Here is a 20162-nt window from a genome sequence, read left to right as displayed (position 1 = left end):
GGGATGGCTGGGTCATATGGTACATCTAGTTCTAGATCCTTGAGGAATTGCCATACTGTTTTCCATAATGGTTGAACTAGTTTACAATCCCACCAACAGTGTAAAAGTGTTCCTATTTCTCCACATCCTCTCCAACAACTGTTGTTTCCTGATTTTTTAATGATTGCCATTCTAACTGGTGTGAGATGGTATCTCATTGTGGTTTTGATTTGCATTTCTCTGATGGCCAGTGATGATGAGCATTTTTTCATGTGTCTGTTGGCTATATGAATGTCTTCTTTTGAGAAATGTCTGTTCTTATCCTTTGCCCACTTTTAGATGGGGTTGTTTGTTTTTTTCTTGTATATTTGTTTGAGTTCTTTGTAGATTCTGGATATTAGAACTTTGTCAGATGAGTAGATTGCAAAAATTTTCTCCCATTCTGTAGGTTGCCTGTTCACTCTGATGGTAGTTTCTTTTGCTGTGCAGAAGCTCTTTAGTTTAATTAGATCCCATTTGTCAATTTTGGCTTTTGCTGCCGTTGCTTTTGGTGTTTTAGACATGAAGTCCTTGCCCATGCCTATGTCCTGAATGGTACTACCTAGATTTTCTTCTAGGGTTTTTATGGTATTAGGTCTAACATTTAAGTCTCTAATCCATTTTGAATTAATCTTCGTATAAGGAGTAAGGAAAGGATCCAGTTTCAGCTTTCTACTTATGGCTAGCCAATTTTCCCAGCACCATTTATTACATAGGGAATCCTTTCCCCATTTCTTGTTCCTCTCAGGTTTGTCAAAGATCAGATGGCTGTAGATGTGTGGTATTATTTCTGAGGACTCTGTTCTGTTCCATTGGTCTATATCTCTGTTTTGGTACCAGTACCATGCTGTTTTGGTTACTGTAGCCTTGTAGTATAGTTTGAAGTCAGGTAGTGTGATGCCTCCAGCTTTGTCCTTTTGACTTAGGATTGTCTTGGCAATGCGGGCTCTTTTTTGGTTCCATATGAACTTTAAAGCAGTTTTTTCCAATTCTGTGAAGAAACTCATTGGTAGCTTGATGGGCATGGCATTGAATCTATAAATAACCTTGGGCAGTATGGCTATTTTCACGATATTGATTCTTCCTATCCATGAGCATGGTATGTTCTTCCATTTGTTTGTGTCCTCTTTGATTTCACTGAGCAGTGGTTTGTAGTTCTCCTTGAAGAGGTCCTTTACATCCCTTGTAAGTTGGATTCCTAGGTATTTTATTCTCTTTGAAGCAATTGTGAATGGAAGTTCATTCATGATTTGGCTCTCTGCTTGTCTGTTACTGGTGTATAAGAATGCTTGTGATTTTTGCACATTAATTTTGTATCCTGAGACTTTGCTGAAGTTGCTTATCAGCTTAAGGAGATTTTGGACTGAGACGATGGGGTTCTCTAAATATACAATCATGTCATCTGCAAACAGGGACAATTTGACTTCTTCTTTTCCTAACAGGATACCCTTGATTTCTTTCTCTTGCCTCATTGCCCTAGCCAGAACTTCCAACACTATGTTGAATAGGAGTGGTGAGAGAGGGCATCCCTGTCTTGTGCCAGTTTTCAAAGGGAATTTTTCCAGTTTTTGCCCATTCAGTATGATATTAGCTGTGGGTTTGTCATAAATAGCTCTTATTATTTTGAGGTACGTTCCATCAATACCGAATTTATTGAGCGTTTTTAGCATGAAGGGCTGTTGAATTTTGACAAAAGCCTTTTCTGCATCTATTGAGATAATCATGTGGTTCTTGACTTTGGTTCTGTTTATATGCTGGATTATGTTTATTGATTTGTGAATGTTGAACCAGCCTTGCATCCCAGGGATGAAGCCCACTTGATCATGGTGGATAAGCTTTTTGATGTGCTGCTGAATCCGGTTTGCCAGTATTTTATTGAGGATTTTTGCATCGATGTTCATCAGCGATATTGGTCTAAAATTCTCTTTTTTTGTTGTGTCTCTGCCAGGCTTTGGTATCAGGATGATGTTGGCCTCATAAAATGAGTTAGGGAGGATTCCCTCTTTTTCTATTGATTGGAATAGTTTCAGAAGGAATGGTACCAGCTCCTCATTCTACCTCTGGTAGAATTCAGCTATGAATCCATCTGGTCCTGGACTTTTTTTGGTGGGTAGGCTATTAATTGTTGCCTCAATTTCAGAGCCTGCTATTGGGCTATTCCGGGATTCAACTTCTTCCTGGTTTAGTCTCAGGAGAGTGTAAGTGTCCAGGAAATTATCCATTTCTTCTAGATTTTCGAGTTGATTTGCATAGAGGTGTTTATAGTATTCTCTGATGGTAGATTGTATTTCTTTGGGGTCGGTGGTGATATCCCCTTTATCATTTTTTATTGCATCTGTTTGATTCCTCTCTCTTGTCTTCTTTATTAGTCTTGCTAGCGGTCTGTCAATTTTGTTGATCTTTTCAAAAAACCAACTCCTGGATTCATTGATTTTTTGGAGGGTTTTTTGTGTCTCTATCTCCTTCAGTTCGGCTCTGATCTTAGTTATTTCTTGCCTGCTGCTAGCTTTTGAATGTGTTTGCTCTTGCCTCTCTAGTTCTTTTAATTGTGATGTTAGAGTGTCAATTTTAGATCTTTCCAGCTTTCTCTTTTGGGCATTTAGTGCTATAAATTTCCCTGTACACACTGCTTTAAATGTGTCCCAGAGATTCTGGTATGTTGTATCTTTGTTCTCATTGGTTTCAAAGAACATCTTTATTTCTGCCTTCATTTCATTATGTACCCAGTAGTCATTCAGGAGTAGGTTGTTCAGTTTCCACGTAGTTGAGCGGTTTTGATTCAGTTTCTTAGTCCTGAGTTCTAGTTTGATTGCACTGTGGTCTGAGAGACAGTTTGTTATAATTTCTGTTCTTGTACATTTGCTGAGGAGTGCTTTACTTCCAATTATGTGGTCAATTTTGGAATAAGTGCGATGTGGTGCTGAGAAGAATGTATGTTCTGTTGATTTGGGGTGGAGAGTTCTATAGATGTCTATTAGGTCTGCTTGGTGCAGAGATGAGTTCAATTCCTGGATATCCTTGTTAACTTTCTGTCTTGTTGATCTGTCTAATGTTGACAGTGGAGTGTTGAAGTCTCCCATTATTATTGTATGGGAGTCTAAGTCCCTTTGTAAGTCTCTAAGGACTTGCTTTATGAATCTGGGTGCTCCTGTATTGGGTGCATATATATTTAGGAGAGTTAGCTCTTCCTGTTGAATTGATCCCTTTACCATTATGTAATGGCCTTCTTTGTCTCTTTTGATCTTTGATGGTTTAAAGTCTGTTTTATCAGAGCCTAGGATTGCAACCCCTCCTTTTTTTTGTTCTCCATTTGCTTGGTAGATCTTCCTCCATCCCTTTATTTTGAGCCTATGTATGTCTCTGCATGTGAGATGGGTCTCCTGAATACAGCAGACTGATGGGTCTTGACTCTTTATCCAGTTTGCCAGTCTGTGTCTTTTAATTGGAGCATTTAGTCTATTTACATTTAAGGTTAATATTGTTATGTGTGAACTTGATCCTGCCATTATGATATTAACTGGTGATTTTGCTCATTAGTCGATGCAGTTTCTTCCTAGCCTCGATGGTCTTTACATTTTGGGATGTTTTTGCAATGGCTGGTACCGGTTGTTCCTTTCCATGTTTAGGGCTTCCTTCAGGGCCTCTTGTAAGGCAGGCCTGGTGGTGACAAAATCTCTAAGCATTTGCTTATCTGTAAAGGATTTTATTTCTCCCTCACTTATGAAACTTAGTTTGGCTGGATATGAAATTCTGGGTTTAAAATTCTTTTCTTTAAGAACGTTGAATATTGGCCCCCACTCTCTTCTGGCTTGTAGAGTTTCTGCCGAGAGATCTGCTGTTAGTCTGATGGGCTTCCCTTTGTGGGTGACCCGACCTTTCTCTCTGGCTGCCCTTAAGATTTTTTCCTTCATTTCAACTTTGGTGAATCTGGCAATTATGTGTCTTGGAGTTGCTCTTCTCGAGGAGTATCTTTGTGGTGTTCTCTGTATTTCCTGAATTTGAATGTTGGCCTGCCCTACTAGGTTGGGGAAGTTCTCCTGGATGATATCCTGAAGAGTGTTTTCCAACTTGGTTCCATTTTCCCCCTCACTTTCAGGCACCCCAATCAGACGTAGATTTGGTCTTTTTACATAATCCCATACTTCTTGCAGGCTTTGTTCACTTCTTTTTCTTCTTTTTTCTTTTGGTTTCTCCTCTCGCTTCATTTCATTCATTTGATCCTCAATCGCTGATACTCTTTCTTCCAGTTGATCGAGTCAGTTACTGAAGCTTGTGCATTTGTCACGTATTTCTCGTGTCATGGTTTTCATCTCTGTCATTTCGTGTATGACCTTCTCTGCATTAATTAGGCTAGCTGTCAATTCTTCCACTCTTTTTTCAAGATTTTTAGTTTCTTTGCACTGGGTACGTAATTCCTCCTTTAGCTCTGAGAAGTTTGATGGACTGAAGCCTTCTTCTCTCATCTCTTCAAAGTCATTCTCTGACCAGCTTCGATCCGTTGCTGGTGATGGGCTGCGCTCCTTTGCAGGGGGAGATGCACTCTTATTTTTTGAATTTCCAGCTTTTCTGCCCTGCTTTTTCCCCATCTTTGTGGTTTTATCTGTCTCTGGTCTTTGATGATGGTGACGTACTGATGGGGTTTTGGTATAGGTGTCCTTCCTGTTTGATAGTTTTCCTTCTGCCAGTCAGGACCCTCAGCTATAGGTCTGTTGGAGATTGCTTGAGGTCCACTCCAGACCCTGTTTGCCTGGGTATCAGCAGCAGAGGTTGTAGAAGATAGAATATTGCTGAACAGCGAGTGTACCTGTCTGATTCTTACTTTGGAAGCTTCCTCTCAGGGGTGTACTCCACCCTGTGAGGTGTGAGGTGTCAGACTGCCCCTAGTGGGGGATGTCTCCCAGTTAGGCTACTCAGGGGTCAGGGACCCACTTGAGCAGGCAGTCTGTCCATTCTCAGATCTCAACCTCCGTGTTGGGAGATCCACTGCTCTCTTCAAAGCTGTCAGACAGAGTCGTTCGCGTCTGCTCAGGCCTCTGCTGCTTCCCCTGTTGTTTTTTTAGCTGAGCCCTGCCCCCAGAGGTGGAGTCTATCGAGACAGGCAGGTTTCCTTGAGCTGCTCTGAGCTCCACCCAGTTCGAGCTTCCCAGCGGCTTTGTTTACCTACTTAAGCCTCAGCAATGGCGGGCACCCCTCCCCTAGCCTCGCTGCTGCCTTGCGGTTAGATCGCCGCAGACTGCTGTGTTAACAATGAGGGAGGCTCCCTGGGCGTGGGACCCTCCCGGCCAGGTGAGGGATATATTCTTCTGGTATGCCCGTTGCTTAAAGCATGGTATTGGGGTGGGAGTTACCCGATTTTCCAGGTGTTGTGTGTCTCAGTTCCCCTGGCTAGGAAAAGGGATTCCCTTCCCCCTTGCACTTCCCAGGTGAGGCCATGCCTCGCCCTGCTTCAGCTCTCGCTGGTCAGGCTGCAGCAGCTGACCAGCACCGATTGTCCGGCACTCCCTAGTGAGATGACCCCAGTACCTCAGTTGAAAATGCAGAAATCACCGGTCTTCTGTGTCGCTCACGCTGGGAGTTGGAGACTGGAGCTGTTCCTATTCGGCCATCTTGCTCCGCCCCTGCTTTTGTATTTTTAATAGCTTGCTTGCTTTCTGTCACATGTAGAAAGCTGCTCTTGTATTATTATACATATTTCCTGTCTCAGACCTGAAGGCAGCCATTCATTCAAGGAATTCTACTTCTTTTTAGTGGGGAATTGTAGTTAGAGGACATAATCTTAATGTTAGGTGTACATTACTGTTAAATACGTCCAATAGAAAGTGGACCATAAATATTATCAACATTTAATACTTATAATCATCTATTCAACAACGAATATGAGCAAGTTCTTCCCTAACAGCCTCACATTTTAAGTCATCTATGATCTTAAGTTAAAACAGAAAATTTTACCCTAACAAAATATTTGTTTGCTCTAAAGAGTTTTTATTCATCACTATAACATATCTCACAAAATAAAAATCCAAATGACTTTATCATGTTGTATTTGCTTTTTCTTAAGTTAGTGTTACAGTTATTGCCAGTGCAAAATTATAACTAATATACAACTGTTCAAAACAACAGAATGATAAACTTTGACAAATAATTCTGCAAAAAAGTTATTGTAAATGCACATCTTTAAGACGTAGATGATAGCAGAGCAGTTTTGGTGACTTGATTTAAAACACTATGACACTATTTTATTCAGTGTACTGTTAGGAGGCAATGCACTGTAATAAGTTTCAAGATGGTTTAGATTAATGATTCTTTTGTAAAGTGGGATAAGAGAGCTTGGTAAAGGGCAGAAAGGGAAAGTATTAAACCTTCTCTCAAAGACTCCTGGCTTCTCAGACAGATAGATCAGTATTGAAGTGGGGTAAAAATGATAATATCATTTCCTTAAAATTCTCCATCTCTCCACAGATCTTGGAAAAAGTTTAGTCTCCCACAGAGGTTTGAAAAGTCCAGGTTTAATACTGTTGGTCAAAGTCATAAACATAGGGATAGAATAATAATTAGCGGCCATAAAAAGTGAGAGATTTGTAAGGTAACATTGTTAGTTGTGGATAAGAAAATGTATTATGAATGACAATATTCTCTATTTCATTTCTTTTCTTTTTTTCTTTTTTTTTTTTTGAGATGGAGTCTCGCTCTATTGCCAGGCTAGAGTGCAGTGGCATCATCTTGACTCACTGCAACTTCCACCTTCTGGGTTCAAGCGATTCTCCTGCCTCAGTGTCCTAAGTAGCTGAGACTACAGACACCCACCACCATGTCTGACTAATTTTCGTGTTTTAGTAGAGACAGGGTTTCACCATGGTGGCCAGAATGGTCTCAATCTCTTGACCTCGTGATCCTCCCACCTCAGCCTCCCAAAGTGCTGGGATTACAGGCATGAGCCACCGCACCCGGCCACTCTTTATTTCATTTTTAGACTTAATCTTGATATTCATCTTTTCACAGATGTCCATTAATGCTCTGTTTTTCTCCATTTGTCACCTATTTAAAAGACAGGGATCCTATAACATAGAGAAGTATAAAGGAGTATCTACATTTTTAAATACTTCCCTTATTTCTTTTTTTAAGAAAGAATTAGGGAAGAAGTGAAGGGAGAGCTGTCATTTAGGGTTGCAGAGAGGATGCAAAAACATATTTCTTCTTTACTTTTAGATTATGTGTTTGGATGAATGTTGGTTCATTTAGTGACTATTGAATATCTGAGCTAAACTGGTTTTATTTCCATAATTCCTTAGTGATCCACAAACACACTGAAGCATTAATCTTAATTTATTCTGGACAAAGTCAGTATAAGATTTTTCATGAAGCAGCCTAAAATAAATGGCATTGATTATTCCTCCTTTCTTCGCTACTTCTCTCTCTCTGTCTCTCTCTTCCAGAGCTTATTCTTTTGAAAAGATCATTCTCCATTGATCTCATTTAACAAAGTCTGGCATTCTCATAAGTGATCTCATTGTTCAATTCCCACCACTTATAGGTGGGAATTGAACAATGAGATCACTTGGACACAGGAAGGGGAACATCACACACTGGGTCCTATTGTTGGGGGGGGGGTGGGGCTGGGGAGGGATAGCATTAGGAAATATACTTAATGTAAATGACAAGTTAATGGGTGCAGCACACCAACATGGCACATGTATACATAAGTAACAAACCTGCACGTTGTGCACAAGTACATTAGAACTTAAAGTATAATAAAAAGAAACAAAGAAAGAAAGAAAAAACACACTACATCTTTGGAGGGAAACACACCCAAGCAAAAGGCAATCATAACAAAAGTTGGGATTTCCCTTAAATGAACTACTGCTTTGATACTTACAGTAGCAAACTGGCTGACAATACATTGTAAAACATCAGGTTTGAACTGATTAAAAATCCAACAGGACTCCTAAGATAGGAGAGAGTAGCTTGAGTTGAGCATTGCAAGAGGGTTTCAGGGAGGAAAAGTCCTGAGAAATCCTTGAAAAACAAATGAGTTTTGGATCAACAGAGAAATGTACAAATCTTGCCTTACCATTGCATTGTCAGGATCAGATCACAGGTTAACAAATGGCCTATAAAGATTCTTCAGCACACTATACAATGTGCCAGTGAATATTTTGTATTTCTTGTTCTTAGATACAGTCTCTGAGAGAAAATTAGTTTATATATTGTGTCATATCTTTTTCATCACTTGCCTTGAGCTCCTTCAAAGAGATGTACTATGGAAATAGAAATTATTCCTGCTCTGCTTCCCTCATAAATTTATCTATTTCTTTTTCTGCTCAACTTGTCATTGAATATATCAAACTATAGTTTAGCTACTTCATGGTCTGTGGCTAGATTTTTAAGAATAATACATTATGTGAGGCTGTTGAAATAAATAATGGCATTATTTTTTCTTCCCTTTCCTTGACTTCTGATGAATTCATATATAACCATAAAAATAAATTTCAGTAAAAAATGGACCTTCTGAGAACACAGAATGTGGCTGACTGTTTGATACACCCTTGAGTGATCTATTTTAATATATTGAAAAGGTCATTATCTGAAAAGTTTTTATCTTGGCTTTTCAAGGTCAAAGGGGAATTCATGACTTTTTTAGAGTAAACATATGTCAAGCATCTGAAAACTCATAAATGTAAATCATGTACATGGGTCATAAATGTAAGTCTCTGTATTTTCTATGTTCTATTATATAAAACTAGTTAATAAAAATCAATGGACTTTCATATCATTTCTATAATTTAATACATACAACAATTTTGCCAATTTTAAAGAACACAGAATAACCAAAGATGACACATATATTAATTAGGAACTAGTAGTCATTTTTCATTATTTTTTATCTTCAGTTTTACGGAATCTTAAACTCATAGAAAGAAAAGATAAGCGGAATGCCTCGGATTAACTAAACAGAATACACAGAGTGATTTCTCTCATCAAGTTTGAGTCTATTTCTTCAGAGTTTAGTTACTCTTTTTATTATTTTTGTTTTTGAACAAGTGATGGCATTTCCACTGATGTGTATTAAGTATAAAAAATTCTTGAGCACATGTAAGCCAATTAAATAATGCAGGAGGAATTTAACTGAACGATCCTAGGCAAGATAAATAAACAATATTAGCTTCGATATGTATGGCTAAGACAACCTTAAAGGCTAGAGATAAATGGGATAAAGTAATATGGATACTGAGACCTAAAGCTGAATTCTTTATTACTTCGGCAGTCAGAATGCTGAGTAAGTAAAGGAATTGAAAGACAGAATTTCAGGAGCTCACCATCCTAACTTTTGATAGAAACAAATCTAAACCATTGTAGCCACCAGATAAACACACTATCTTAAAAAGACTAACTCATAAGGCGAATGCACAAACTCTGAGAGTTACCCTTGTCAGTGTTGCAGTCTCACGAAAGATAACCTGAAATAAAATTCACAGTTTTTGAGTTTATCCTGCCATCTCCCATATCCTTCATGAACATTGAGAAGAGTTAATAAGCAGCTAAAAACAACTGAAAAGTACTACACTAATCAACACGCTATATCCCTTCCTTTCCTCAGTGGTCCAACAGTCTCCAACTGGATAAATAAATCAATGTGGATGTGTCTTTAGGTAGTTTCCGGAGTTGACATTCCTGAGTCATTGTTGTCATCTTTCTGGTTTAGTGTATCTGTGAATTGTAGTGCAGAGAGTACAGATTTGAAGGAAATACAGACTACATTTAAATATCCAAGTGATCAATTTTTTAATTGTCTTATCTGGGGAAAATGAATAACTTTTATTCACCTCAGTTAATTCACATGCAAAACTAGAATAATGCAAAGGTCTGAGAATATTGTTCAAAATTTAATGTTACTGCTGTGCCCCTTTAGCAGTGCTTCTTTCATGCTCACTTATACCATAGTTCATTTACGAAGTCATTTTATATTCTTAGATTTTTTCTTAAAATACTTTATCTTCATGCAACCATTTTGGCTGCCTCATGCATTTTATAGTTTTTCAATTATTCTCAAAATACTTTTTGGTCTCCTATGATGTGCCAAACAGTCTTAAATTCTGAAAATATAATACAAACAGAGTAAGATAGCACCCCTGCTGTCATGCAGTTTACAGTATATTAAGGGAAAGTTCAAGAAAAGAAGGAGTATAAGTGCTATAAAAGGATCTAGAACTAGATGTACTATATGACCCAGCCATCCCACTACTGGGTATATACCCAAAGGATTATAAATTATTCTACTACAAAGACACATGCACACGTATGTTTATTGCGGCACTATTCACAATAGCAAAGACTTGGAATCAACCCAAATGTCCATCTGTGACAGACTGGATTAAGAAAATGTGGCACATATACACCATGGAATACTATGCAGCCATAAAAAAGGATGAGTTTGCGTCCTTTGTAGGGACATGGATGCAGCTGGAAACCATCATTCTTAGCAAACTATCACAAGAAGAGAAAACCAAACACCGCATGTTCTCACTCATAGGTGGGAACTGAACAATGAGATCACTTGGACTCGGGAAGGGGAACATCACACACTGGGGCCTATCATGGGGAGTGGGGAGGAGGGAGGGATTGCAGTGGGGAGTTATACATGATATAAATGATGAATTGATGGGTGCTGACGAGTTGATGGGTGCAGCACACCAACATGGCATAAGTATACATATGTAACAAACCTGCACGTTATGCACATGTACCCTAGAACTTAAAGTATAATAAAAAAAAAAAATAAATAAATAAATAAATAAATAAATAAAAAGAAAGACCAAAGAAAGAGGCTAATTATACTAGAGGTGTCTGTTTACATTTTAAAAAATAATATTCAAATCAGGCCTTAGCGAATGAGTAGCGTTCCTCAAAGAGGAAAACAGAAAACAGAAGAGAATGAAATTACTTGCACAACAGACAGCCTATGCAAGGGCACGGAAATGTGAATTATCAAGCATATGAATCTTAGCAACCATACTCTTCAGTCAATTGTAAATCTACTGCTACTTACCAGTATCCTTGTTTCCTCAATACACTTTCTATGTATAATTTATAAAGTAATCATTTTACACAGGTATCAATGTTGATTTTACATCTACAGAGGATAATTATTTGGAAAGAAGAATACCTCAGCTAATTTAATTGCATCTCTATGCTGTTTTTTTTTTTTTTTTTTTTTTTTTTTTTTTTTTGTGAGACGGAGTCTCACTCTGTCGCCCATGCTGGAGTGCAGTGCCCAGATCTCAGCTCACTGCAAGCTTGGCCTCCCAGGTTTACGCCATTCTCCTGCCTCAGCCTCCCGAGTAGCTGGGACTACAGGCACCCGCCACCTCGCCCGGCTAGTTTTTGTTTTTTTTTTCTTTTTTGTATTTTTTATTAGAGACGGGGTTTCACCGTGTTAGCCAGGATGGTCTTGATCTCCTGACCTCGTGATCCGCCTGTCTCGGCCTCCCAAAGTGCTGGGATTACAGGCTTCAGCCACTGTGACCAGTCTATGCTGTTTTTAAATTTTAATGTCATAACACATTTTTGCATAGATAATGTATGAGTCTGTTCTCATGCTGCTAATAAAGACACACCTGAGCCTGGGTTATTTATAAAGGAAAGTGGTTTAATGGACTCACAGTTCAATCATGGTGGAAGGCAAAGGAGAAGCAAAAGCACATCTTACATGGTGGCAGTCAAGAGAGCTTGTGCAGGGGAACTCCCATTTATAAAACCATCAGATCTGGTAAGGCTTACTTACTACCATGGAAGATTATAGGGGAAATCGCCCCCATAATTCAATTAAATCCACCTGGTCCTGCCCTTGATATGTGGGCATTATTACAATTAGAGGTGAGATTAGGGTGGGGACGCAGCCAAACCAAATCAGATAGTATAGTCACATGATTCCAAAATTGAAAGGTAAACAAAACTGTACATTGGAAACTTTTTGGTTGCAATCACCCATTTGTCCACCAACACAGGTAACCATTGTTATTAATTTCTCTTATGCACCATAGTTATTTTAAAGACATACTAGTAAGTACTATTATATGTTCTTTTACACTCTACAATAAATTTTGACATCTTTCTATGACAGCACAAAAGTTTCTTTTTCTTACTACTGTACTATATTTAAGTAGTCTAATGACAGATATGTAGGTTGTTATCAATCTGTAGTATTTAAACAATGCTAAAATGAATATATATTTACATATTTTTTTCACTTGTGTGAAATGTATCTGTAGACTACATCTAAAGAAATAAAGTTATGGAATCAAAGAACCAACTTTGTTTATAGTTGTGTTCAATATAGCCACACTTTGTGTGTGTGTGTGTGTGTATATATATACTCAAACACCATATATGTGTGTATAGAAATATATATACTTAAACACCATAAACTGTACATACATATAGTTTTGCTTTGCATTTTTGGGGATATAATAAGTAAGAATTAGCCTAGTTCTGTTACTTTAAGGGTTATTTTTTGTTCCTGTTTTATATGAGACGCTTATTCCCGAATATTCTCTTTTTATTTTAGGTGTTGGTCTTTTACTAATGTAATTACAGGTTTCTTTTGTTTTGTTTTGTTTTGTTTTGTTTTGTTAATTGATAACACGAAGAAACCAAAAAGTTTTAAGAGGACATGATTTGAAACAGACATGGCATGACACCATTTGAAAATAATAAAATATGGGGCATAGAAATGCCGTTCAGTAAATCATAAGCTTTTTACATAGTACTAATGATATACCCTGAGTGTGTTGTTCAGTCATTCTTTACTAGATGCCAAACGCAAGTGGACGCCACCCTGCCGGATATCAAATCCTTGGCCAAAGCAGCTTCCAAACACAGCGAGAAATTAAAAGCTTTACTGATTGGATTACTAAAATACATAACAGTCAAAATGAACTACAAAATGGAACTATTTCAGAAATCCACAGTTTTTCTGAACACAAAAATAAGAAAAGTAAAATACATTAGACTACCAGTCCAGTGAAAACAGTCAATTCTTTTAAATACACATACATAACACAGCAATTATTTCTATGTCTGTCTTGAGTCTTTTCTATAAAGAAAAGCAATAGCAATAATAATATTTCTATTATTTTCTTGCTTTAATCAAAGGTGTCAAGAGTTTTTACCTACATGCTTTCATCTGCAGCACAAAAACAAGAGGTAAAGCGGAATAACAACAAAAAAGACAACATCATTGTCCAGTATTAATAAAGAGGCTAGACAAATCCAGTAACTTGTTCACTTACCACTCGCTCAGTCATTATCCTTGTGAATCTTACATGAACATATATTTTATCATGTTTCAAAAGTGAATAACTTTTGAAAATATAATTATAATTATTCTTATAGTAATTCTGTGAGGGAAAGACTATTTTTCACCCTCTTTTATGGATAAAGAAATTGAGCAATGCAGAAAATAAATTTCCCTGCTCAGACTGGCCAAATATTAAAAGACAGTTCAAAAAGTAAAATCCAAAGCATGCATGATCCCAGAGTTCTGACTTTAAACTTGTTTTTCTCCTTATCTGGTAGATTCTAAACATCTATATTAGTGATTAAGCATGCCTTCAAAGGTAAAATAACTATATTTCTATATCTTGTTCCCTGTACTCTACAATTAATGTGGGGTTTTAAAAAATGTAAATTAGTAGACTGGGTAAATTAAAGTCTACTGATATACCAATGATAACTCCATGTGAAACTTTTCAAACATATAATTATAAACTTTGGAAGGCTTCCTAAAATGTAATGTAGGTTGAAAACAAAATAAAACTTCTGGAGGTTATTTGAATATTAAACTTTTTCAAATTCATCACATGAACAGGTGTTTTGTACAAAAATGACATTCACTCCCAGAAGTAAAAGTACTATATAAATAAAAATATACTTAAACTCCAGTTTCTTTTTTTTCTTTTTGCTTCTAAGTTTGTACAAGACTGTATTTACTGCCAAAAATTAAACCTGAGATATTACAATGATAATAAAAATGTCATGTAGGATTTGCTTACGTACTTTTAAATGATATTAAAAGTGAGTTGTAAACTGGACGGCATAAAAGAAAAAATGTGTACAGCTATTGATCTTCCTTAAATGAGAACGTTTTGCTGTTGCTGTGGTAGGAAGGCTTGCCACAGGAATGTAGACAGCTCATTAATGTCCAAACTTAAACATGAAGTGGCCTATTTTTAGACAATTAGAGGGTTGAAATACTACTTGTTTTCTCATGTTATAATTCTATAGAATAATATTACAAAGGGCCATTACAAAGATTATGGAAATCTTTGCCCTTAAAATTTTGGCCAAATTTATACAAAGAAAACAAAGAATAGGATTGGGTATATGTCTAAGAAATTTACCTCATAAGGTGAAATATGTAGAGATCACAATGCCCAAATCTATGCTTTACTCAAGTGTCATAATACTATTTAAAAAAAAAAAAAAAACTTCAAATTATCTCAACTTTCCATTTTCATTGACCTATGTAGACATAACCAAAGAACTATTGGTCAATTTTATGTAGTTTACAAAAGCATGACAGTGAATATACTTCCAAAAGTTAATTTTGCCATGATGTAGGTGAAGAAAATGGTTTTTATGTGATAAATTACTCCTAGATTTGTTTTATCATTTTGTTGTATATAAGTCATCATGATCTTTCTTTGTATAAAATAATCATTCCCAGAATACGTAGAGAAAATATTTTATAAAACAATTTGTTTAGTTAATTAATTAATTTACTTTTTGAGACAGGCTCTCACTCTGTCACTCAGGCTGGAGTGCAACGGCAAAATCACAGCTCACTCAGCCTTGACCTGCTGGGCTCAAGCTATCCTCCTGCCTCAGCCTCCCAAGCTGGGACTATAGGCACATGCCACTACACCCGGATAACTTGTTAAACTTTTTAGTAGAGACAAGGTCTCACTAGGTTTCCCAGGCTGGTCTTGAACTCCTGAGCTCAAGCGAACCTCCAACTTCAGCCTCCCAAAGTGCTATGATTACAAGAATGAGCCACTGTGCCCAGGCTTGTGTCTAATCTTAAATAAGAGGTAAAATGTGTGTTCCAAGCAAATAATGAAACTCCCCCAAAATTCTCAAAAGAATAATACCACAAGTGTCTGATTTTATTGCTGAAGCTTAGAACAAATTCTGCCATTACATATGCCGATTCTGAAGTTGGTTCATTGTGTTGTTTCTTTGTGAAATATGACCTCATGGTGATTCTTAATATTTTATACTTCTGTTTGAATTACAGTTCTGATTTTAATCGTATGAATTTTATTATAAATATAATAAAATGTGTTTAGTAATATTTATATTTATGAGATTACTATACAGGCATACCTCAGAGATAATGCATGTTCGATTTTAGGCTACTAAAATCAAGCAAATATCGACACAAACTGAGTCACATGAACTTTTTAGTTTCCCAGTGCATTTAAAAGTTGTGTTTACACTATACTATAATCTATTAAGTGTGCAATAGCAATAGAACAATGTCTAAAATATAATGCACATGACTTAAAAAATAATTTATTGTTAAATGCTAACAATCATCTGAGCCTTCAGCGAGTTGCAGTCTTTTTGCAGATGAAAGATTTGATATTGATGGCTCCTGACTGATAAGAATGGTGGTTGCTGAAGGTGGAGGAGACTGTGGCAATTTCTTGTAATAAGACAACAGTAAAATTAACTGCAACGATTGACTCTTCCTTTATAGCAATGATGCTGTTTGATCAAATTTTACAATGTAACTTCTTTCAAAATTGTGATTAATTATCTCAAACTCTTCTGCTGCCTTATCAATTAAGTTTATGCAATTAATCTAAATATTTTGTTATTATTTCAACAATTTCCACAGCATCTTTACCAGGAGCAGATTCTATCTCAGGAAACCATTTTATTTGCTCATCCTTAAGAAGCAACTCCTCACCTGCTCAAGTTTTATCATGAGATTGCAGCAATTCAGTCACATCTTCAGCCTCCACTTCTAATTCTAGTTCTTTTGCAATTTCCACCATATCTGCAGTTACTTCCTCTACTGAACCCTTGAGCCCCTTAAAGTCATCCATGAGGGTTGGAATCAACTTCTTCCAAACTCCTATTGATGTAGGTATTTTTTACCACTCCCCACCAACCCATGAGTCACAAATATTCTTAATGGCATCTAGAATGGTAAATCTTTTCCAGAAGGTTGTTAATTTACTTTGCCAAGATCAATCACAAGAATAATGATCTATGGAAGTTTTAACCTGACAAAATGTAGTTAGGACATAATAAAATTTGAAATTTGAAATTACTCTTTGATTCATCTATCAAGTGGATGTTGTATTAGCAAGCATTAAAACAACTTAAATTATCTTGTATGTGTCTATGAGAGCTCTTAGGTAACAAGATGCATTGTCAATGAGGAGCAATATTTGAAAGGAATCTTTTTTGTTGAGCAGTAGATCTCAACAGTGGGCTTCAAATTTTCAGTAAACCATGCAGCAAGCAGATATACTGTCATCTAGGCTTTGTTGTTTCATTTCTAGAGCACAGGCAGTATATTTAGCCCATTTTAAGGGCTCTATGATTTTGAATATGGAAAATTAGAATTGGATTTAACTTAAAGTCACCAGCTCTATAGACCATAACAAGAGAGTCAGCCCATCCTTTGAAACCAGACATTAACTTCTCTGCTCTAGCTATGAAAGTCTTAGGTGGCATCTTCTTCCAGTACAAGGCTGTTTTGTCTACATTGAAAAATCTGCTGTTTAATGTAGCCACCTTCATCAGTAATCTTAGCTACGTCTTCTGGATAACTTCCTGCAGCTTCTACATCAGTACTTGCTACTTCACATTGCAATTTTAAGATTTGGAGACCGTTTCTTTCCTTAAACCTCATAAACTAACTTCTGCTAGCTTTAAACTTTTCTTCTGCAGCTTTCTCACTTCTCTCCACCTTCACAGAATTGAAGACAGTTAGAACCTTGCTCAGGATTAAGCTTTCGCTGAAGATAATGTTGTGATTGGTTTGATCTTCTATGCAGACCGTTAAAACTTTCACTGTATCAACAATAAGGCTTCTTTGGCTTTCTTATTATCTGTGTGCAAACTGGCGTAGCACTTTTAATTTCCAAGAACTTTCCTTTTGCATTCACAATTTGACTAACTGTTGCAAAAGATCTAGCTTTTAGCCTATTCTGGTTTTCGATATGTCTTCTTCCCTAAGCTTAATCATTTCTAGCTTTCAGTTTAAAGTGAGTGACATGTGACTCTTCCTTTTACTTGAACACTTAGAGGCCATTGTGTGGTGACTGGTGAAATTTCAATATTGTTCTGTTTCAAAATAGAGAGGCCAGGAAGAGGAAGAGAGACAAGGGATCAGCTGATCAGCGCAGCATTCAGACGTAAACAACATTTATCAATTAAGTTTGCTGTCCTATAAGTATAGTTCATGACACATCAAAACATTTAAAGAGTAACATCAAAGACCGCTGATCTACAGATCGCCATAAAAGATATAATAATAAAGAAAAAGTTTGAAAATACCAAAATGTGACACAGCATCACAAAGTGAGCAGATGCTGTTGCAAAAATTGTGCCAACAGCCTGGCTTGATGTAGGGTTGCCACAAACTTTCAATTTCTAAAATATTCAATGAAGTGAAGCACAATAAAATGAGCTGTCTGTACATTCTCCCCGGTATTTATAAATGATGAGACTCACAGCTTCTCTTCTCAGAGTCCTCTGAATCATGCTACAGTTCGGGAAATTCTTCCTTTGGTCCCACATTTGGGATAAAGATAGGATCTTATTCTCTCACTCTTTGACCCTCATTAGTCTCTACCCTCCATTCTTTCTGGTTCCAGAAAAGATTCTCCTCTCATCCTTTTTATCTTCAGTGGGTGCTGCTCTTCATGCTAAATGGGGCTGTTTTTTAGTGGGCGCTGTTCTTTAATTTGGCCACTTCAGTATGACTCACAAAGACCTTAAAGTATTACTGAGAAAAGACCCCATCCTTTCTTGCATTCATGCCTCCAGGACTCATGCACGAATATGACCGACATAACATATATTTTCATCACTTTCTGCTTCTCAGAGTTAGTCTTCTTTCTGAATTCCATGCCAGACAAATCCAATCTGGAAATGCCCACCATCTAGGCCTTACTCTGCTTATATCCACATGCATGACACAGGGGAAGTCCCCTCCTCTCTTTAGACTATATTTTCCATCTATAAGACAATGAGATTATCATGGGACAAATTATGTAGCTCACAGGCCTTAAGAGTTCACCTGACCATAGATTACTTATCATCTCTCTCTCTCTATTTGATATCATGGCTTAACTCAGCCTATTTGATTTATTTGTGGAACAGCTACTATATTTTAAATAGATATTTTAAAAATAGCAATTGGCATAAAAATAGCACATCCAGTTACTTAAATACGAAAGTAAATATTAGTTCTTTGTTAAACAGGTAAACCAGGGAATGCTTTGATCAGTGAAAGTAAAATGAAACTCGACCAAGCATTTGCCAATAATAAACATTGGCTCAATTATTGGAAAGAAGGCTTTTCTATCATTGTGTTATAAGTTCTCTTGCTAGAACTTCTGAAAAACCTCTCTAATTGATAGCCTTACTTGGTAGCTGACTTATCAAATCAGAGAAATTCAAGTCACATGCCAGAGGTGTAGCTCCCAAATCCTATATATAGTTTTGCTATAACAAAAACACCTGAAATGTTAACTTATACAAGATATTTCTGATTACTTTTTATGGCTTGTGGAAATAGTATGAGCAAATATGAAAAACAACCATCTATAATTTAACAAATACCTCCAGAATGCAAGAATTGTTATCTCAAAGGATATTATATAAAAATTGTTACTTCCCTTATCTTTAAAGAGTCATATATTCCATGGCCCATAAATTGTCAGATATCAGATATTTCAATAATTTCCATGAATTTAAATCCAGTAGACCAATAATCTGAAAGAGCATCTCTTGCCAAATAGTCTTTATGCATACTTGACAGATTAATTAAAGAAATGTAATTCTCCTGTATTCTGTTTTATGAAATGAAGATAATGTATTTTCAAATTAATATTATTTGCAAAAACATACCATGGAATATATTTACAAATCTACATAAACTATGCTTATTTTAAACATTAAAATATTTAAGAAATTCTAAGACTCTTATTTGGATTCTACAGAAGTCAGATTTTTAAATAGTCTTGGATAAGCAGTTGTTGCACCTGGCTTTCTTACTATACATAGCACATGCCACAATGTCAAAAATCACATAAGTAAGAATTATGGATGCAAACTCAGTGATATAAATGTCACTAATGATGTATACTCTAAAAATCTTAGATTGAGTTGAACTACTCATCTTTGATTGAAAAGTGAAAAATATCAATCCATGGACTGTCTTATCTACAAAGAACAACATTAAAAAATGGGTTTTCACCTGTTTTATTATAAACTTGATCTGTTGTTTCAAAGTCATAACAGCTCATATAATTATGTTATTGTATACATTTAATCTAAGAATTATATCTCAAAATAGAAATATGCTAAATTCAAAGGTCTTCCTAAACAATTATTCCCACAATATTTAATTGATATTAAAAGAAACTGTAAAGTAGATATTAAAACTCTCCCTCACAAGAAAGTTAGACCTAGAATTGGTAAACAATTCAGCCTAAACTGCATTGCAAACTAAATAAATTGAGAAAATAAGATTCACCTCTGACTCAATTTGCTCCACAGTCAATGCTATTTGGACTGCGATATGCTCTTATGATATAAAGACAAATCCAACAGGAATCCTGTTTTCAAATGCATATTGTTACCGCGTATAGGAAAAATTCCTCCTCAGGCTGTGTCATCTACTGCTTGTGGTTCAGATTTATCTGGGCATGTGTTTCAAATTGACGGCAGAGGGCCTATTAGAAACCTGTCTATACGTGTGTCTCTGCTAGATAATCTACCTTGTCCATGAGAAGAAATCTCAGTTCCCAGGATTGAACTGAAGCCACAAAAAAGTCTTAGTTGTTTATTGCAGGGTGATTCTGAGTTCAAGGATTTGTCTGATTTTCAAATCCATTTTTATC

Source organism: Rhinopithecus roxellana, chromosome 1 (genome assembly GCF_007565055.1).
Source record: "Rhinopithecus roxellana isolate Shanxi Qingling chromosome 1, ASM756505v1, whole genome shotgun sequence".
Lineage (NCBI taxonomy): Eukaryota > Metazoa > Chordata > Mammalia > Primates > Cercopithecidae > Rhinopithecus > Rhinopithecus roxellana.
Note: the sequence above shows the minus strand (reverse complement) of the source record.